Source organism: Acomys russatus, chromosome 10 (assembly GCF_903995435.1).
Source record: "Acomys russatus chromosome 10, mAcoRus1.1, whole genome shotgun sequence".
NCBI lineage: Eukaryota > Metazoa > Chordata > Mammalia > Rodentia > Muridae > Acomys > Acomys russatus.
This window is the reverse complement of record NC_067146.1, coordinates 71,304,236-71,326,911: the sequence shown is the minus strand read 5'-3', so window position 1 is coordinate 71,326,911 and position 22,676 is coordinate 71,304,236. Positions and strand designations below refer to the sequence as shown.

General features: G+C 45.0%; 1 pseudogene; it reads left to right on the top strand.

Annotated features, from left to right (window-relative positions):
- Nucleotides 1-878: 878 nt before the first annotated feature.
- Nucleotides 879-9,095, top strand: LOC127194172 (40S ribosomal protein S15a-like; annotated as a pseudogene).
- The last annotated feature ends 13,581 nt before the right edge of the window (nt 9,096-22,676 follow it).

The following is a 22,676-nucleotide window of genomic DNA, read 5'->3' as shown; positions in this document are numbered from 1 at the left end:
CTGTTGCCTGAATAGGTGTTTACAGGTCTCCCACCATGTTTGTTTTCTCAGAATTTTGTCGTACCAATGATGTTATTTCCTCTCCCTCCCTTCCAGCTTTGTGCCTCCTGGTCCAGTCCAGGGAATGGCTTTGAGCTTATTTAGAATCCTTCTTCTGCTTATGTCTGAATGCACTTTTATTTATTTATTTATTCATTCATTCATTCATTCATTCATTCATTCATTTGTTTTTGGCTTTCCGAGACAGGGCTTCTCTATCTAGCCTTGCCTGTCCTGGACTCACACTGTAGACCAGGCTGGGCTCAAACTCACAGCAATCCGCCTGCCTCTGCCTCCCAAGTGCTGAATGCACTTTTTAAGTCACTATTTTAATAATTAAATAATTAACAAATAAAAAATGCACGGGCTTATGTGATACGACATGATATTTTAATATACATAGCTTTGCAGAATGGCTAAGTCAAGGGAGTTAGTAAATCTTACTTCATCTTTAAGGCACAGGTTCTGAGTTCAAGGCTCTGAGTTCTCACCTCTCCTTCGGTGGTAGACACCTGTCCTCAATGTGGACTGTGGCTTCACAGTAGCCCGTGTCCTAGAAACAAGCCCTCCTTCCTAAGCCTCTCCTAGCAAACAGTAATGCAGGCTTAGAGAACAGTCCCCATCTTCTTCCTTATGTTCCTGCTGCCCAGCCTAGCCAGCACAGTCTGTAACAGCTTGGCTCAATGCTGAGACCTCCCAATAGGCTGCAGCTATTCTCCCAACACAAAATCCAAAGCAAAAACAAAAATAAAGCACCAAGGAAGGTCTCAAGGGGGAAACGGGATAGAAGAGGCTGCTCCTGAAAATTAAAAAGCCAGGATGTCACAGTAAGAACTAGCATGAAAAAGGCTTTTGTGCAGGTGCTGGCACAGAAGCTGTATGTGGGAGCTGAAGAGATTGGAGCCTACGTGTTGGCTCCATCCAGCAGTGGGCAGTGCACGTGAGACAGAAGGATGGGAAAGTGGCCTGTTTTTTCCCCCTAGTGTTTGATAAAAGTTCATCACAGTGAAGACCACTGACTGGTTTTAGAATATTCCTAATGTTTAGGCTGTCAATACCTTGGCAATAAATATTCAGCAGTCATCCTAATGCAAAACCAAGCAATCTGCAGGGCCGTAGTGTTAAGACCAATGGAGGCAGCAGGCTTCAAGTGTGATATGCACAGTGCTCTGTGCTGCAAAGATGCCTACATAGCTGCTAGGGACTTCATTTCTAAGGAGTAGTTGAGATGGTGGGAGGACACCAAAGCATCCATCATGTGTAAAGGCTTAACTGAAGAATTTTAATATCTCAGGTGTGATGGCGGCGTTGAGGACTTCCGTTGACTATGCACGGAACTAACACCGCTGCCTCTCACTCTGGGATGCGTCCTGTTGGAGGTGCTGGAGGATCAACACTGAACAGGACATGGAGGGTCATGGCTCGCAACACCTAAGGGTGGGAGAAACAAGAGACTTGATACCCTATGAGCATATACAAGGGGAGGAGTCCCCCTCAGTCACAGTCATAGGGGAGGGGAGTAAGGGGAAAATGGGATGGAGGGAGGAATGGGAGGATACAAGGGATGGGATAACAATTGAGATGTAATATGAATAAATTAATAAAATATATTTAAAATAAAATATAATTGATTAAATAAAATCTGTAAATTAAAAAAACCCAGAATCCACACAGGGACAATCATTGGGATGACAACGAAAAAATGGACTATAGACCGAGATTAAAGAACGCATGACAGGGACGCTGGGGACTCATAGGAGATGGTCAGAGAAGGGTTCCTCGGCTTGCAGCTCCATGGGAAGAATATGGGGTCTGGCTGTTGACCATGAAGACATCAGTTACTTCTCTCTCCTCCCTTACCTCTGAGGTTCAGATGAATTAAACACATCACTGCAGTCAGGTATACTGACCAACGGTCAACCAGGGAGCCACTGAGGAACAAAGCGAGACCCCTGGTGAATCATCAAAGGGCAGCAAAGGCCCCATTGCAGACCAGTGTCACTGTCTTATGGCAGGGGGGGTGGTCATGTCACACACACAATGGCCTACAATGACCTCCTTGGCATGGCCAGTGTCCTCACTAAACAGCTATGGTTTTCACAGATACCCAACCTTACTTGCTCCTGACTGCTTCACGAGCCTGTTCCTATGGCCTGCTGGTTTTTTGTACCTTCCTCTATAGCCATTTAGTGACTTTCTCTTCTGCCTAAGCCATCCAGAGTTCACCTCTTTTCCTTGCAACTAAAAACTAAGGCCTGCAGACTTGGCTCAATGGTTAAGAGCACTGGCTGCTCTTCCTGAGGGCCCAGGTTCAATTCTCAACACCCATGTCGCAGCTCACAACCATCTCTAACTCTAATTCCAGGGGATATGATAAGATCTAATGGCCTCTTCTGGCCTCTGAGAACACTAGGCACAAACATGGGGCAAAGACACAGAAGCAGACAAAAACACTCATATACATAAAATAAATGGTATATATTCTTATGAACTTAGACTGACACGCTATGGTAAGAAGGTTGGAGTTTTTTGAGGACAGTAGGAAACCAACAGACAGATTAAAACAGAACAATATCACAGATGAAATCAAGACGCTAGACTCTACCTATTGGAGAGGGAAGATATAAAACATTTTCAATTTCACAGTGAGTTTATCAGATGACGTTAATGTGATACCCTTTAACATGGTGGTGCCTTTCTTTTTCTGCTGCCTTTCAATGCTCATCAGTGGAAACCTGAAGTGTGCTGAGAGACTGTTACTGGCAAGAGTTATAGGTTTCTGTGGATAGCTCAGATTACATATGGGAGTGGAAACAGGGTTACCCTATCAGGTACTGGGCAAACTCTCCCCACAGCTTGGCATAAAGACTGCTTGACTGCTGGTGTGAAAAGAAAAACTCTACACATCCTCACCAGAGAGGGTGTGGGCAGTGGGCTGCATGCACAGAGAATATGAAGACATCATGGGGGTACTGGGAGCGAGGCAGGGAAGGAGATCTGAAACTGCCCCGGAGCACGTACACAACAGTGCCCTTCCAGGAGATGAAACCAACAAAAAAAAAATCCCAGTGATGGTTAACATAAACCAGCAATTATGACACTTTTAACAGAATCGTAACTATAATTTACAGCTCGATAGCCTGGTAGAATTAAAATCGTTGCTTTCCCCCATCCTCTACTGATGAGAAGATTGAGCTCTCTCTCTCAAAGACACTAAGTTCTTTCTTTCCAATGGCTAGCAAGGCAAGGTTCCTTGAGGAAGCAAAATGTGCACAGATGTGTTGTTTTCTTCATTGCTTCAAGGTCAGCAAGACCAGGAGCTGACTAGCAAGAGCAAGCAGGATCCCTCAGATACAGGAGGATGGGCCGAGTGGGAGCATCCGCTTCTTACAACAGCAGATTTGTTCCCACCAGTGATCTTGGGGGGAAGGAGGAAGGAGCTCCTGGGATAACTATCAACACAGTAGCAGCCTGGTGTGTTTTCTTGTCCCTCCCCTGGGGAACTATTTTCTTTGCAAAACTACTGTACTTTTAATGGGCTGCCATTTGCTCATTAAAGTCATCTGGGAATTCAGTCAGCATATGGGCCACAAAATAGGACCCTGTATAATGTTTAGGAGTTTGTCGTTTAATAAAACATTTTATAAGCTCTGTGAGGACCTCTTAACTAATAACTGCCCTTCCCGGGGCCCAACAGCCCACCCCGTGGGATCTACAGACCTCCAGCACTGGAGGGGAGTTTTAGGGAGCTCTTTCTCCAGCTCCTATTTGTCTTTATTATGACACTCAACCAGCACATGGTGAACAATCAGTCACTGTTAAATTGCATCCCTGGGAATTATACCAGGTTTGACTTCTTATCCTCCAAAGTCTTCTCCAATGCTTCCTCCTTCAGAAAAGGGAGGTCCTAGGTTCTGTGCCATGGAGGAATTTATTATCTTCTGTAAGGGAATAAAGGGGTCATGTGTGTGCAAGGGGCAGTTATGGCTGAAGAAGAGCTTCGTTCCTCTGCCTCAGGACCTGGCACCATCAGAGTCTCTTGTAATGAATGACAAAAATAAATTAAAAAAATAAGGCATACTAGGCCCCAATACACTTTGATACAAGGCATAGAAGGGAAGCCCTTGGAAGACTTAATAGGCACTAAACTGAAAGTCACAGGAAAATCAAGAAGACAGTTCAGTCAGTGAAGTGCCTACCAGGCAAGCACCAGGTTCTGTCTGCTGGAACCACACAAAAAGTCAGGTCCTATAAAGCCAGTGCTGGGGAAGTGGAGACAGTCAGAGCCCTGGAGCTCATTGGCCAGGCAGACTAGCAGAGTCAGAAAGCTGTAGGTTGAATGAGAGGCCCTATCTCAACAAAGCAAGAGGGAGAGGAGTCGAGGAAGGCACTGGGTGGCAAACTGTGATCTGTGCACACATGTACCTGCACACATGCACACATACACACATACACCACATACACATAATACACACACACACACACACACACACACACACACCTGAGTTTTTTTTTAAGTTGCCTACTGCATCCCTATAGTGTTATCCCTTTTGACAAAAAAAAAATGTAGCCCACGTTCTTAGACTACAACAGCAGCTCAGTGGACAACACAATAACTGTACAAGCACAGAGATTCACGTTCAGATCCCCGGCACCCACATTTGAAAAAAGCAAAGCTAGCTGGGCATGGCATAATCTCAGTGCTCAGTGGAGTGGAAAGAGGGGAGCTTCAGGGCAAACTGGCTACCTAGACTACACAATCGGCCAGCACTACATTTAGTGAGAGCCTCCGCCTCCGTAAATAAAGCAGAGAGCAATCCAGGAAGATGCTCAGCACTGACCTCTAGCCTGCACATGCAGTTGCAGGTGTACTTGTAAAATGTACACCAAGTGAATTCTCACACACACACACACACACACACACACACACACACACACACCACAAAAAAAGAAACAATGAAATAAACAAAGAGGTCAGAACTTTCTCCACAGTTGAGTGGAGAGTGGGATATGACTTTCTCACGTACTCTGGTGCTTCACATTTGACAATGTCCCGTGGAGGGGGAGACCTGGTGGCACTCAGAGGAAGGACAGCAGGTAGCCAAGAAGAGACTTGATACCCTATGAGAATATAAAGGGGGAGGTAATCCCCCTCAGGAACAGTCATAGGGGAGGGGAATAAGGGGAAAATGGGAGGGAGGGAAGAATGGGAGGATACAAGGGATGGGATAACCATTGAGATGTAACAAGAATAAATTAATAAGAAAAAATAAAATGAATAAAGAAAGAGAGTCTGATGGACAGCCATAGAAGTCTAACAGCAAGTCCCATGAATATACCCCTATAGGCTCATATATATGATTATTTGATTCCCGGTTGGTGGAACTGTTTTGGAAGGATTGTGAGGTGTGGCCTTTCTGGAGGAGATGTGTCTCTTGGGGTGGGGCTTTGAGCTTTTAAAAGTCTATCCCTGTGCTTCCCTCTGCCTTGTGCTTCTGGATCAGATTTTAGCTCCCAGCTATTGTCCCAGCACCATGCCTGCCTGCCTGGTGCTATGCTCCCTGGTGTAATGGTCATGAACTCATGCTCTGAAACTGCATGCACCTAATAAACTTTCTCTTCTATTAGCTCCTTTGGTCCTGATGTCTTGTCACTGTAATGGATAAGTAGCTAAGACAATCACAAAATTTAAAATGTGGAAGTGCTCTCTCTCTACCCCCTCTACCTACTCTTACCTCTCCCTCTCCCTCCCTCCTCTCTCTCTCTCTCTCTCTCTCTCTCTCTCTCTCTCTCTCTCTCTCTCGTGTACCCCTCCCCCTTTCATTCTCCTCCCCATGCTCATTTAATAAACTCCTCTACAACATACAAAAATGTGGAATATATAATCTGTCACCACCTTAGAAAACACAAAAGGGTAAGCAAGGGTTTACCGGGAACCAACCTCCAAAATGAGACACGCCTTAGACATAACTAGAACGTGAGGTTAGATGCAATGGGGTTAAAAGGGTGACATGGTTGATTAGAGTGAGTACATAGCAAGCCTTGCCTCTGCATGGTGAGCAGGAAGCCTCTTCTCATTTCTCAGTGGCCTTGCTAACACCCTTGAACACCCTTTTCCAACACTCTTCACCACAAATAGAGCGATCTGAAGTCAGCACAGTATCTTTAAATATAAGAAGGCCTACTCTTTGAAGTTATTCCTCAAGAGCTGATAGGCCCTATGGTCACTAACTGCAGGGTGCGCATCAAAAGGGCTGCAGAGCTTCACGGGTAGCTCAGGGAGGAAAGGGGGCCTAGAGGAAATGCTCAGAAATTGTTGAGACAAACTACAAAATCCCACCCTGACTCTCGTCTGCTATTCCGCCATGAGCATGCATTACTGCAGGCCAACTCTGATGGGCACTGTGCTCCATGCTCGGCAAGCACTGCTGTCCTTGCCCCTCTCAAATTCCTAACTCCTTCATGTTAGCTTCCTTTTAAAGGGTAGGAAAATTGAAGCTGAGAGGAAATTTGACAAAGTTATAGCCCAACTATTTAGCCAGTCTGGGCATCGACAGTCCAATACGGCTATCTGGGGCAAGGCAGACTGCCAGCAGGTGATTTTTTTTTTCTGATGGTGACAATAGCAAAGAAGACACAAGACAATGTCACTTGTAGTGAAAGTGGTCTGATCCCCCCTTAACCAGACTCTCCCCAGCAGAAACCATGCCACCTGGGTGTGGTGGCACACATCTTTAATCTCAGCACTCTGGGAGGCAAAGGCAGGCCGATCTCTGAGTTTGAGGCCAGCCAGGTCTACAGAGTGAGTTACAGGACAACCAGAGCAACACAGAAAAAACCTTATCTCAAAAAAACCAAAAGGAAGGAAGGAAGGAAGGGAAGAAGGAAGGGAGGAAGGAAGGAAGGAAGGGAAGAAGGAAGGAGCCATGCCAGTACACATAGGCAAAGTCAGAAAGGAGAGCATTCCCTCTGATCACAAGGCACGAGAGAGGGTTAGAGAGCTGGAGATCAGCAGGGCTCCTTCAGTCAGCTCTGTTCTCTCCTTCACTCCCACTCTTCAGCTGCAAAAGAAAAATTTGGGTTAAAAAAAAAAAAACAACCAAAGAAATTAAATTATCTTGCTTTCCCCCCAAATGACAACTGAATCTTTCCCTAGAGTTTGTCTTCTCTCAAAGCTCAGCCCGCAGCGCATGCAGAGAACACCTCAGATCTGGGACCCTTCACAATGGGAGATTGATGAGCGAGGAGCTGTGCGCCCCCCCAACACACACACACATTGTTTGGGTGCCCCCTCAGGGAGGGCCGCCCACACTGAAGCCTGTCAGTTCCTTCCTCTTGGATGCTGCACCTCAGATGACATTCAGTGGGAGGCAGAGCCCAGTGCTCCGAGCTTCTCAGAATCTGACCCAACGGTACATCAAAGCATCTGACATTTGCCCTGGGAAGACCCCACGTCCCATTCCCAAAAAGAATCTACCCACTGTCTGTGCTGACCAGGACTGAGACTTGGTAAGTGGTGACAATGTGCCCCATACAACGAGAACACAAAGGCCTCTCTACCCTTCCCCCAGTGTCCAGGGTCCTGTAGACAGAAGCTACAATAGCTGCCACTCATTGTACCCTTACCATGGTCCAGACAAAGCACCAATCACGTGACAGTTTTTCTTCAGAAGAGCAGGAACCAGGGGAAAGGTGTAGCTGCTCCCATTTCACAGATGGTAAAACTGGCATGCAGAATCTTTCAAAGCTACTAAGAACCAGTTAATATCTAGTTCCAACATAAGCACTCTGATGCAGTGTCCCATAATGTGCCCTACTGCCCGGTAATGCTGCATGAGGGGCAGAGAAAGTTACTCTTAAACGAGTGACATTCCCACTTCCTTCCTATCTTGTTTGGCTGTATTAATCACTTTTTTTATAGGAGAAATCAAGATAGTGGGGAAAACCTTAGCATATCACTTGCACTTATCATCATCATCATCATCATCATCATCATCATCATCATTATTATTATTATTATTATTATTATGCTTTTAGGAAGGTTTTGCAAATACTCTACAGAGCAGGACAGGTGAGGCAGAGCAGTAGGGATGTGAGCAAAGGCAGGTTTCTTCTTCTGAGACAGCTGAGGTTATTCCAGTGAAGTACAGTCCAACAAGGGCCCAGACAAAGTGTAGTGTCAGGAGGCGGGTCACTCTATTTGCAGCATTTGCTCTCCATAGATGTGGTCCAGTATAATCTTCCCCAGGTCTGAGTCCAAAAGGAGAAAACCCAGGACATGAGGGACACAATGGCTTCCCTAACACTGACTCTGCCCACTTCGTCTGATAAAGCATCTGAGAGTCTTTCCGTCACCTTTTGGTAGTATGGCATCTTTCCTGCTTAGAAAAATGATAACAGGGGCTGGAGAGATGGCTCAGCGGTTAAGAGCACTGATTGCTCCTCCAGGTGTCCTGAGTTCAATTCCCAGCAACCACATGGTGGGTCACAACTATCTATAATGCGTATAATGTGTTCTGATGCCCTCTTCTGGCCTGCAGGTGTACATGCAGCCAGAGCACTCTGTGTGTGTGTGTGTGTGTGTGTGTGTGTGTGTGTGTGTGTGTGTGTGTGTGTGTGTACACGCGCATGTATAATCTTTTTTAAAAGATGATAACAGAGCTCTTTCTACCATCTTTGTCCTGGCAGATGCTCTCAAGAGCATCAACAACACTGAGAAGAGAGACAAATGCCAGGTCCTCATCAGGCCTTGCTCCAAAGTCATCGTCTGCTTCTTGACTGTGCTGATGAAGCATGGCTACATCGGTGAATTTGAGATTATTGATGACCACAGAGCTGGGAAAATTGCTGTGAACCTCACAGGCAGGCTGAACAAGTGTGGCGTGATCAGCCCTAGATTTGATGTACAACTTAAGGACCTAGAAAAATGACAGAACAACCTGCTCCCGTCCCATCAGTTTGGCTTCATTGTACTGACAACCTCAGCCGGCATCATGGACCATGAAGAAGCAACACGAAAACATATAGGAGGGAAAATCCTGGGGTTCCTTTTCTAGAGATGTAAAACCTAAATAAAAAGCCTCCGTGGACAAAAAAAAAAAAAAAAAAAAAAAAAAAAAAGATAACAGAACAACATTTTCTCTCTCTCTCTCTCTCTCTCTCTCTCTCTCTCTCTCTCTCTCTCTCTCTCTCTCTCTCTCTGTGTGTGTGTGTGTGTGTGTGTGTGTGTGTGTGTGTGTGTGTGTGTGTCTGTGTCCCTCTCCCTCTCCTTCTCCCTGCCCCCACCCCACCCCTCACCACTGCTCTCATTGTCCTTAAACTAAAAGTCAACCATCTTTGGTTAATTTTTCAAAGTCAGGTTTTCGATTCTTAGTCATTTAAGAAATTTTAGTATAACTATCTCAAAAATATTTAGCTGATGTAATTTTTAACTAATAAAGTAGTTCTAGGGGAAATGAAATGTAAGTGTTTAGGGGTACAATATATACATGCCCATCCTCTTTGTTAAAACCTTCTTTTAATTTTATTTTTTAAAGAACTTAATGGCTTCTGGCTCTTTATGTTAGCTGCCACTCCTGGCAGAAGTGTGAAAAGGCTAGTTTAAAAGGTCCAGGAGTGACCCTGAAAGGCGTTACTGCTGACAAAACCATTATATATGCATCAGGGAGTCAGGTGAAATCTCACAGAAGAATATTTATAAGTCAGTCTTTATTGAGCCAAACAATATAATAAGAAATTATCTCTGGGGGCAGGCAAAGATATAGTTCTCTATTACCGAAGCAAAACAAACAGGAAGACAGAATGGCTCCACCAGAATTTAGACCACAGCAAATAAACATGAAGTATCTGATTTTAAAAAGAAGAAAGAAAAACGATAATTGACCTTCTGGACATAGCCTGACAGTCAAGAAACAAAACCTCGATTGTGAACAGACTCTATCTCCAGAGCAGCCTGAGGGAGGACTTGGCAAAATGAAGTTTAGGCTTGGACTAATTTCACATGCTAATGAGAATCTCCAGATAAAAGCTGCTTTATAATGGGCGCTAACCAGTTGGCAGATTAACACGATTGAGAACAAACAGAGCAGGAATTAGTCATGTTTGTCATGATACCATATGGCTAGAAAGAAACTGCCAGGGTCTGGTTTAGCCTATCACAGGGGTTGTTTAGGGAAACAATGTAGTTAGATGGCCCTGGGAAATCAGTGTAGAGTCTGACAGCCTTGTCACAAGGACACTGTGCAGGGTTCAGAAGGAATCCCTTATCGTCCCATGAAAAAAACTAGGAGCCATCAGGGATGTAGCCATTCCCTTGGCTCCCCAAAATTCCTGCTTCAAGCAAAGAAAATGTAACAAAACAAAACAAAACAACAGCAGCAACAACCAAAACAGGAGTTCAAGAGCCACACTCCCAGTACAGCGCTGCCTCGCCTCGCGTGGCCGTTCAGCTAAGTCTGAATCACATCTCATCCCAACAGATCTAAAATCTGGTCACATTAACACACTTTACGCCTCCCCAACCCCCAACCCCCAACCCCAACATCCACATGTGGGCAATGGCAACCATGTTGACGAGGACAGGCAGAGAACATTTCAGTCACGGCAGAAGTCTCTATCAGCCAGTGCTGCTCATGTGAGAGTTCTATAAGCTTTGAGAAGCGCTGGCCGTTTTGGAGAGGATGGTGATGGTGATGGCCCGCATCTGTGAAGTCTTCATCTGACTTGAAATGACTGGCAGTCTTAGCATTTGCTCAGAGGGCACACACATGCCATGCATTGCTCCCAACTGTATACTCTCTCCTTCTTGAAAATTTCCCTTATATTCACTCTTTGGAGGACAAAGGCACAGGTGTGGGGGCGGGGCAAGACTCCAAAATCCTATTTAGAACATGTGCTGAACTTGGGAAAAAAAATTACATCAAGCAGAATTCATATTATCCAACCAATTTAGTGTTTCTTCATTTATTTCCCCCAACTCTGTGTTCCTGGATCATACTGGCTAACAACTCAGTCACTGCACGTGCCTTCCAGAAGGTATATGTTTCCCAGGATAGAGCTAGCCGGTATCAACACGCATACAAAGCATTAGTTCTGTCTTCCCTTATGCTGTCAGTCTAAGAGATTATTATGTTATTTGATGGAGCCATAGACAATTTCCAGTTTTTGAAAGTCAACGATAGCATCACGGAGTGCAGGGCCACTTGCCTATTCTCCCAGCATTCAAGAAGCTGGGACAGGAGAAGCTGGAGGCTAGCCTGGACAACAAAATAAGATCTTGTTTTTAAAACAGAACCAACAGATCAAATGCTGGCATCTTTGTATGGTTCTTATTCCAACCAGACCTTAGCATAGGGGCTCATAGCTCAAGTATTAGTTAAGAAATGCCTGAGTTCAAATCATACCTTGTCAGGCTGGAGAGATGGCCCAGTGGTTAAGAGCACCATCTGCTCTTCCAGAGGTCCTGAGTTCAATTCCCAGCAACTATATGATGGCTCACAACCATCTATCATGAGATCTGGTTCCCTCTTCTGATGTGCAGGTGTACATGTAGGCAGAACACTGTATATGTTATAAATAAATCTTTTCTTAAAAATCTCACCTTGTCACTTAATGACTGTGTGTCTCTGAGAAATCACTAGATGAATTATAAAAATACATATCACAAAAAAATACATATCACTTGCAGACCAAAAGAAAATAAGGTTATTATGGAACATTCCATTTTGTACATCAAAAAAAATAGCACTAAGGTATCCTCCTCATAAGGAGTTTAGTTGTCAAGACAGCACCTTCGCCAGAGAAAATTCATCTGAGAAAATGTGAAGAAGGTGCAAAGATGGCCTTCCTATGTAACTAAGACTTTAAGAGGACTCAGGAAGCCTATTCCTCATGTCAGGCCCAATGAAGGCACTTCCAGTTTATCTGGCATGATGCGTAGGATACTCTTCTGATAACAGAAAGAAGTTGTGCCCCACACATCCAGACACAGAGATTAAAATATAAACACTTGGTCTCGACCTCCACTAGCTCAAGAGCATCACCATATCACAGTGGTGTTCAGCATCACATCTCCAGGCAACAGACTCGCTCCCCCCCCCCGCCACCCCGCCCAAAAAAAATCAAGCTATTTTAGCTCATATCTAAAGCTATGGAGTAGATAAAGGGCAGTGAGGGCTCAGCACTGAAAAGGAGGCCAGAGAAAAAGGCAGCCTGTGGCTCCCGGAAACAGACACCAGGAACTATGACTTTGAGGACAACTAGGCAAGGGCCAGGAAAGGGAGGGCATGGCAGGTTGTGACCAGAAGAGAGAGAGAAAAGAACAATGGCTGAGGCACAGAATCCAAGCAGTGAGGAAAAAAAAATTTGAAGAATCATGAAATCTAGCAGCAAATCCCACAGGGCGGACAAGCTATAACCCTGGTGAATCCCCCTGGGTGAGTTTTGCAGCGTATGGGAGTCAAGAGGGGAGATAAGCAAACTCCACTTTTAAAGGAGTCTGAAAGGTCTGGACTTCTTTCTACTAAAAACTCAGCCATGTAAGATGTTTTGTTTCTGTTCTAGCTCGTTACTGGAAGTGAAGATGAGGTAGCCTTAATTTTTTTTTTATAATTTTTTTATTTATTATGTATATATCTCCATGTTCACCTGCACACCAGAAGAGGGCATTAGATCACATTATAGATGGTTGTGAGCCACCATGTGGGTGCTGGGAATTGAACTCAGGACCTCTGGAAGAGCAGTCAGTGCTCTTAACCTCTGAGCCATCTCTCCAGCCCCAGTAGCCTTAATTTTAAACAACAGTCAGTATAGTACTCAGTCATTCACACCAGCTTTTAAAAATTACAGTGAGGGGGGGGTGGGAGGGAGGGAGGGAGGGAGAGAGAGAGAGAGAGAGAGAGGACACTTTCAGGGGTGGGGTCCTAGGGATCATACCCAGCAGCAAGCACCTTTATACACTGAGCCCCACACCAGCTCCTAATGTAACAATCTGAAAGAAAGCAGATTTAGAGTGAGAACAGTCTGAGTCACGTGACTCCATAACCTGTTAACCTTCATTGCCCTGTGTTAAGTCTGGGGGAGCCACACCTGGCAAATGCCTGGAGCCTGGCATATACTCAACAGGGCCTCTTCCCTGTATTGATGATTCATTTCTTAGCAGCTGAAACGGTTGATACATTTATTTTCTTTGCTGTCTTTTGGGTCCAATCCATCATTAACTTAGTACCCTTGTTGGACATACAGCCCTCCCTAAGAGTAAACAGGCTCTGTGTTTACTCTTTCAAAGCGATGTTGATTTCAAAGCCTACTTTTGTGCTTTTGTTCTTACTGCAGGCAACACTTCTAGGCCACTTGTCAACACTAGAAAGGAGTTCATTGTCTACTGATGACAACGGGGTAGGGGAAAAAAATCCTCAAAAGCATATCCTCCCTCCTCAACATCTGTCCCCCCCCCCCATCAAAAAAACCAAACCAAACCAAACCCCAAGCCATCTACCTTCAGCCTCCCATGGAGAGCATCTGCTCCAGGTTTGGCCTTTGGCCCTCAAGGTGCACTTCTCTGTGGTTTACCCACTTAGGGAAAGTCTTGGGTCCCAGGGCTTTGGGCTTATCAGTGGCCACACTGAGGAGACCACCCAGAGGGTGGCTGGAGAGCCTTCAGGATCCCCTAAAGAATGTGCGGGAGAGTCAAGGGTCACATGCTCCAACCCACTTTACTAAAAATGCCCCAGGCAGACCCCAGTTGAAAGGTCATCTAATAAAGTGACAGGGTACAGCTGGGGGTGGGGTGGGGGGACAGAGAGGAGGACACTGAAGAATTTCTCTTCTAAGTAACAAAAATGACATCTTCTTCTGGCTGCCGTTTGGACTTTCAAGTCTGATTGTTTTTTCTTTCGACGGCATTTCTTTGGCATTTGTAGCTCATGTCTAAATCACAAAATACATGCCTTGTGCACTTTCTGGGCTTGCGTACATGCGCCACGGGCCCAGCACCGAGAATGCATTTTCTCGCTTCATTAAACATTGTTCTGAAATGACATCCAAACGTCCGCTCTCCCCACCCATCTGGGGGGGAAGAGATTGTGTTACTTTCCCCACAGTGGGAACAGAAGGAACGGAGAAGTCACAAGCTGTGAGGTTTAATATTTTTCAATTTCACATGTCCGACTTCGAGAGCTCATTGCAGGGACAGCCTGGTCAGCCATGTCATAGGCAGGAAGGGCTCAGTTGTCTTGGGGAGAGTCCCCATGGTCCCCTGCAAATCTCTGATGTCTATAGCAGCAGCCAAAACTGGCCAAACCCCAGGGAGCCTTCTCACTTCAGTGGGTGAGGTGCTGACTCCGCCTCCCACAGGCAGGCCAGGACACGCGTTCTGCTGACTTAAGACGATGCCACGTAAATTAGAACTCATGTAGCCATATGGTCCAAACCTGCGGCTCATATTTTATACACAAATGACTATGACAGGCGGTATTTTTGTGCTGACAAGTTGTATTTCACCCATGTTTACTTAGAATTCCATGCTAAAAAGCTGAGCAGTCAAACTTTATGCTATTTTCATGCGAAAAAAAATTTTTTTTTCACTGAGTTTCCTTCATGTTAAAAGATGAAGATAGGCCACCAGTCCATGTAACTTCAGCTTCCTCCTTCACTTTCATTATTCAAGCGTTCGGTGCTGGGTGCCTTACTTGTTCTGATAGCCCATGTCTGAAAGCGGAACTTGAACCCAGCCTCTCAGACAGGCCTGTTGCTGAGTGCGCTAAATAGCCATCTATCTGATGCCAGAGTAGGGTCTACAAAGGGTTGACAGGCACCCCACACTAGGAGACTTCTGGGTGTTTGCAAACAGAGCCAGCCCACTTTACCTCCTGCACACAGCAGCAGCCTGTCACTTCTAAGGTCTCTGGTTTAGTAAAGGAAATAGTCAAGTACTGACTGGATCAATCCACAGACAGTGGAGCAGTGATGCCCCGCCCGCCCCATGTGTGCCAACATTCAATTAAACTCATGGTCAAGCAAAACCTAGAGACATAGGGACTAAATTAAAGTTGTGAAAAGTAAGACACTTTGGGGGCAAATCTTGAACTCACCCTGGAAACGTTCTCCAAGAGTATATGTTTGTTTGGTTTTTTTTTAATGTATTTTCACACACCCACAGACAATGCCTCCTGCTTTGAAGAAAGTGTATTTGACTCATACGCATTTTTTCCTCTGCCATCCAAAGCAACCTATTTGCTAAACCGAAACCAAGCGTGTAGTTGCAGCAGATAATTTTCTAATTTCTGAATGAGCCAATAAAGAGCATTCTAACAAATCCACCCAAGTTACATTAACATTTACTGATGTTTGGGGGCAACAGATCTAGGGTCATTTCTTATAGATCAGAACTACTTCAAGTACTCAAGTCGCATGGTTGCCAGTCCCCAGCCCTCCCCAGAACTCTTGGAGACTCTGTGTATAAGCACTGGGGGCTTCTGTGGAGGCTCGGAGAAGATAGCTCTTCAGAGTGCTCCAGCTAGCTGACCTGGGTGTGAGTCCTGCCACAATGTTCTCCTATGAAAGCAAGTCTCTAATGAGGCCAAGCTCAGTCCATGACTTGTCAGTGAGGTAGAGTGAACAAAGCCTAACATACTTTTTGTCCTGATCCCAACCGATGCCAGGAGCTGCTGAGGGGCAGTGGTGCAGGACAAGGAACGTGTTCTGGGCTGACATTTGATTTGTCTCCCACCCCCCTGCTTGCCCTCCGGGCACCATCTTGGCTCCCCCCCCCCAGGTGTTTATCTTTCAAGTCTTCACTGATAATGGCCTAGGGACTGATTCATCCCAGGTGTATTTTAATGAGAGACTCTGCGAAAGCTTAAAGCCTGTAAGGATGGAAGGGAATAATTTTCTTTTAATGAACATGTGTCACTCAATTATAAAAGTCATGCATGTCTGCCACAGAAAGTGAGGAAATGCAGAAAAGTAAAAGCACAGAATTTCCCATCATCCCACTCCTCAAATACCATGTGTTTTCATAGACTCCATGACGGTGGGGGATGGGGGGGCAGGCTACACTGACTTCGGGCATAAAATGCATAGGCAGCTCCATATCCTCCTTAGTGCTGAAAATCATAACCCAAAAGGCATTTCCTACATAGTCATATACTCCTCACGAAGGGTCAGTTTTGATGGCACCAAACGAAGGGGCTCATTTTTAACAAGTCTAGTCTTTAATCATCACTTGAAAGGAAGCTTTCCTGACTCTAATAAGTGCTGGGGACAATAAATGCCTAGCCTGCGGGGAGGTGGGGATTTCTGGCTTTATATCCTTTGGAGTAGCCCCAATATTTTTCTTCCGCCTATGGCAGGTGACCTTTAATGACTGAGAATAAAGATGGGTGTGTTGTGGTGACTACCCTGACTGCCACTCCTAACGTACCTCACTGACCCTGCTTTGCTGCCTCATTCTGCAGAAGGCTGACAAGTGGCTTGTTCTCTGGGGACTTTTCTCGTATATCCTGTTGCTAGGATACAAGCATGAGTCAACACATGATGCATAACAGACATGGATTTTTCCCCATTCACCACCTTTGCAAGTGTGTCTCGTAAAAACTTGTAGGAAATTTGAGATTTCTTAAAATATATATATTAATGCAACTTATTAAGCCATGCCTTTGAGTCTCTGGCTACCAAATATCTGAAACTTTTGGAAACTCCCCCAATGGGTAAAGATTTCATCTAATGGAAAATTACACAACAACAAAAAAGAGATGTATGTTTAAGTTGTATTTATTTATTTTTAGCAAACAACTTTGATTCTTATGAAAACACGCCAAGGCTTTTTTCACCCCACCCTGGAAGCGTGTGTTCAGTGGTGACAATTGACATCAGTGTAGGATCTAGCATCGCATCACCCTTCTGGGTGATTCAAGCCAAAGACCAGAAATTAGTTCATGGAAAACTACAAATAACCCATGTATAACTAAGAAGAGGTTGTCGGAAATGCTCACAATGGTGAGGCCTTGTGAGGGAAAGCAGAGTTCAACGCAGTGAGGCACCAGCATGGCGTTTACTTGCACCTTGCCAAGGGTCTCCTCACCCTCCACATGTTTTTCTTATGCACATTCAACCAACCTGAAATTAGAAGTGTTTTTAAAGCTGTATCAATACTAAACACAAGCAGGTTTTTATTCTTTTTTGTTGTTGTTGTTGTTGTTGTTAAATTTCTTTTTAAGAATTTTATTTTCTTTTTATTGGTATGTTAATTGACATGTTCACACATGTACATAACACATGTTCTGACTAGACTCTGCCCCTAGTTTCTCTCACCTCCCTCCCATCCCTATCAGTGCCCCATCCTCACCACCATTAACCTTCCCAGAGTCATGATTTTGGATTTAGAGCCATCTAGGAACACACACATTCCTGACCAATGCAGTCTAGCAATTATTTACATAACAGTCATGTTGTAGTAGGCTTAACAAGAAATCTAGCGATGATTTAATGTATATGAAGGAAGTGTCTAACTGCATCATTTATAAAGAACTTGATGCCCATAGATTTAGGTATCCAAGGGCGGAGAAAGACGCCCCATAACCAACTCCCAGTGAACACCAAGGGGCAGTGTGATTCTCAGCATGTTGTGCTGTGAACTCCAGGTAATGCTGTGTTAGAATATTGTATTAGCATACTATTGTACACCCCCCCCAAAAAAAAAACCCTAAAGAGTTCGCATATACCACTGGAAATGCTCACAAACCTAGGATTAATAATAAACTTGACTTTGAAAATCATTATAATGTAAGAATGTTAAAGTTTAAAACTAGGTATTATCAATACAAATCTGCCTCTTCCACGAACTCTGGCACTTAGATTCTGCAGAAATAAAGGGACGTGCGTCTCAGTCTCCTCTCCCAGCACACACTGCAGACCTCGGGGCGACACTGAGGTGACTGAGACCAGCAAGAAGGCAAATCTGAGTCTATGAGATGACACCCTGAAAGAGGGCTAAAGGAAGCAGGGCGGTTCCGTGAGATAAAGAAGCAGATCTGGAGAAGTCGGGGGGGGGGGTATTTTAAAGTAATCTTTAATTATGTCAGAGGATATTTATATAAGAGGGTGACCTCCCCCCCCCCCATCTCTTCTGGGACAGGGTCAAAAGAAATGGACTAAGCTGGACAGAGCAGGCTTAGGTAAGACAGGAGAAGGAATTTCCTGAATGTGGAGCTCGTTAAAGATTGGAATGAGTTAGTGAGGGAGTCTGTGGACACTCCGCCTCCAGGGAGCACTTAAAAATAAGATAAATTTTCATCTGTCAGGGGGGGTTTAGAAATAATCCAACCAGAAGGTCTCTCAAAGCATTTTCCAGCCCTATAACCTGAAGGCCAAATTCCCTCCAATTTTATTTCTCGAGTTAAGTAGATGGGAGATGGATGCTGAGAGCAAAATTCAGGGTTTGGCGGGGCCCTTCCATTCACTTTATAATAAGACGGTGCTTCTCTCTCGCAGAGGCTGAGCTGTAAACTTTCCTGCAAACCACATCAAGGGAAACTCGCTGCTTAAAACTTGGCAAATTAACAACTGTCAGACACCTGTACTCTTGTCTTTGCAAATACAGACATCATCTATCTCCCTTTGGTCTGCTGAGCACACTTTTTTTAAGAGAGAAAGGGGTGTTGTTCAAGAGCTCCTAGAGGCCAGAAGACCAGTGTTAGGTACCCTGGAGCTGGAGTTCCAGGAAGTTGTCAGCCACTAAATGTGGGTTCTGGGGAGTGAGGTTGGGTCCACTAGAAGAGCGGGGAGCATTCTTAACCATTAAGCCGTCCCTCCTGCCCCATCCAGTTTTTAATTTTAATTCTATCTTTTCCAGATGGTCCTTCCAAATACCCATTTCTGCAACTCATCAGTCGCTAAAAGCAGAATTTCAAAACCTGACCAAATGTTTTCCCTGCATTGACTTAGCTAAGTTTCTACCTTAACTAGAAGGCTCTGAGAAACTTTAACTGGAATGCATCCCATTCTTTTCATTTTTCTTTGTAGTGTTAATCTAGACAATCACCGAGTTTAGTTGTAAGGCCAAGGATAGAATATGCTGGTATTTACTGGGGGGTCAATTAAAAAAAAAAACGTAGGTATAATTTACTAATCTTATTTTTTTCTTTAAAATGTACCCTTTGTCTCTAGTCAAAATGGGATTTGAAAGGGTTCTCTAACCAGTACTTCTCCTCCTCCTCCCCCTCCTCCTCCTCCTCCACCACATCCTCCTCCTCCTCTTCCTCCTCCTCCTCTTCTCTCAAGCCCTGCTTTTCTTTCTCCTTTGAGTTCACCCTCCTCCTCACCATCTCAGCTGGGAGCATTTGTTCCTTCTAAGATCTTCCACTCTTTTGTCCAGCAGGAGCTCTCTGAACTCAAGTGTAGAGAAAAGGCATTCAGTATGGGTTGGAGAAGGGGCTAGCAGTGGAAAAAGGGCTCGGGCACACTGGACTCTTCTAACAGCTGGCTTTTTTTTTTTAAGATTTATTTTCTTATTACATATATAGTGTTCCGCCTGCATGTACACCTGCACACCAGAAGAGGGCACCAGATCTCATTATAGATGGTTAGGAGCCACCATGTGGTTGCTGAGAATTGAACTCAGGACCTTTGGAAGAACAGCCAATACTCTTAACCTCCAAGCCACCTCTCCAGCCCCAACAGCTGGCTCTTAAGGGGAGCAAGAGACGGCCTTGCAAAATGCCATTCTCTCAAGGGCCGGGTTTGGAGAGAAAGGAGATCTGTGGGCACCTAGAGACAGCACGAGCTCATTCATTGATGGTAAATTAAAGTAGGTCCTAACTGCCAGACCGTCCATGAGACTACCGCATGCATGCCTACCAACTTTGCTTACAGATGACAGTTAAGATGCCCAAATGACACTCTAACCGAGTCCTTGCTTTTGCTTGTGTGGAAGCTTGTCAGAGACCCTCATGTCCTAGTGAGAATGAGGTGAGGAGGAGCTGTGCTTACCACAGGGGGAGGACAAGAGGTGTGGTCTCTATGCAAAGGACAGAAACCAGGACCACAACAATGGTGTCACTTACTCAGAGTCCTCTCCATTCGTTGCCACAGGATGTCCTCTTGGGATGGCATTTGTGTGTATAGTTAAGCCAGTAATAGGATGTACATGGATAAGCAGACAATACGGTAATTTTTTTTAAAGGTTATAAAAAGGTTTATTTGCCTTGTGCGTCAGGAAGAGCAGCCTCCATGATCTTCTTACCTGAAGAGTCCCAAAGTAGCATGTGGCAAGAGACCGCACACATCATTAGACCCATCCCTAAACATATGCGCATTTGTTCACAGCGAGATATTAGCTTGGGCTTCTGAAAAAAAGAAAAGCCACCAAATAGCACAACGTATTATTAAACATTTAAGACATGGGGGCGTATGGATCGATAGGAGGCAGGGTTCTTGACGAGGGTTGGTCTCCGCTGACGCTCTGGGTTTGGTAACCTTAATGCTGCTTCTCCTCAAGCTTGCCTGGAAAGGAGGCTCGCGGCCCAGTTCTCGGCAGACCGCACAGAATCCAACCTTCCTTTCTCAGAAAGAGAGACAGAGATGGACGGTAAATAGAAAGCCACACATGGATGTGTGTGTGTGTGTGTGTGTGAGAGAGAGAGAGAGAGAGAGAGAGAGAGAGAGAGAGAGAGAGCAGAGACAGAGACAGAGACAGAGACAGACAGAGACAGAGACAGAGAGACAGAGACACCAGTCATTGATGAGTTCGAATTTATATTCCAACCCAATCTCTAAAGACAAAGGTGGGACTGTGGGACTTTTGTTGGAAGGGTCCACTGCTTTGATCTGTGAACTAGTGATCATGTCGTTCCTGGGGCCTTGAGAGATTAAGAAAGCCAGAGCCTGCTTTAACACTGCTTTTCTCCAGGCACCAAACACCACACTCATTAGTGGAAATGAGCATATTTTCACAAACACTGAGCCTTTCCTTCAACCATCTTTATCTCAAGAAAACCAGCTTGCGTGGCTTTGTCTCCATCACCTACCCCCTTCTAGTGTTGAAGATGCCGCAGAAATAGCCCCTGCACACAAAGGATCTGCTGCAGAGGCCTGGTCCTCTGCAGAAACTTCTGGAAATACAACAAGTTCTATTGCAACGAAACAAATCACCCTTTGAATAAAAAGCACCGAAAGTTAGAGAGAAGAACAGATGAAAGCTGCAGATCTCTTCGTGAATTATGTATGCGCCATGCCTCGGATGCTCGCAGGGGTCGTGAATTTAGAGATCTCAACAGCAGCAACAACAACAAGAAGCCAATATCTGACACCTTATGTTCCCGAAACTCATTACAGCTCTGGGAATGAAAGTACAGGGCAGAAAAGAAAAAAAAAAAAGCTACCAACAGGAAATAAATTATTTAGGAGAGGAAATGCTCTTCTTGTTGTTCCTCGCTCCTTGAGCTTTTCCCAACAGTTTCAAGCCCAGAAGAAAAAGAAAGAATCCTGTCTCCTAAATTATCCCTCCAATTAAAGTGATCTCTGGCCTAAAGTGGAAAGGCCCATCCATGCTCTTATGAACAAATCTGAAAAATGCGTAATGCGCTGATCTTAACCCTTCCTTCTCCTTCTAAAACGTCCTAAGGAAATAAATCACGTCTCATCTAAACCAGAGGCTGCATTTGTTCCTTCGGTCAGACTTTTCCAGTGAATGAAAGCCCTGTTCCTTGGACTAAATCACAGACCTCGGGATGGAAGGCGTTGGAGCTCTCTGTAGCTGCAAGCCTGCTGCATGCCCACCTACTCCCAGTGCCTCTCATGGCAGCTGTCTCTGGCATCCCAGAGCGCCTCAGCATTACTTGGTCTGCACCGAGCCGGAGTGTGACACATTTCACTCGTGAGTTGAGCCTGTGGCTCTAACTGAGCCAGCTGTGAGCTTTGGAGACTCTTGCTCACCTCGGGGTCTGCAGCGCCTCCCTCGCACAATAAAGCCCAACCAACTATGAACAAATGAAAAGCATTTATAAAGTGCTAAGGCCAGGCGGTGTGTGTCGCCTCCTTCCTTCCTTCCCTGATAATTTCCTTGAGAATCATTCTTTGTCCCCTAAGACCTTTTAGTAAACAAAGGAATGTACCCTGTTCCAAAAATCCTACACATTCTGTTTCTTATTTCAAAAAAAAAAAAAAAAAATTTACTCGAGTCCTCCCCGCTGCATGTGGATTGAATTTCCATTCTCTTCTCCTCGTTTCCACCTTTCTTTATTTCTGTCTCCATCGGAGCACAGCTTTCCGTATGCTGCAGAAATAATTTTCTGCTGAATGAGGTTTGGTCATAAGTCAAGGGCAGATTTATTAAGTTCCCTGCACAGCCTATTCCCGGGCACTATTGACATGACAGTTTAAATCTCTGATCACCATTACGTCTAACCCCTTCACTGCTGAACAGCCCAGAGCCAGAGCCTGGTACTGAAATGAGATAAAAGTGGCCCACAGCCCAGGTGGGCAGAGCTTCTTCAACAGGACCCAGTGTGTTCTGGGGACACCCAGTGTGTCCAGGAATATTCTGGTAGTTCATCCCTACCCAATCGTACTTGCTTCTAACAGAAGGTCACCTCATTGTCACCACTGCCAATTGTGGGAAAACTCTACTCCAGTGTGTATCA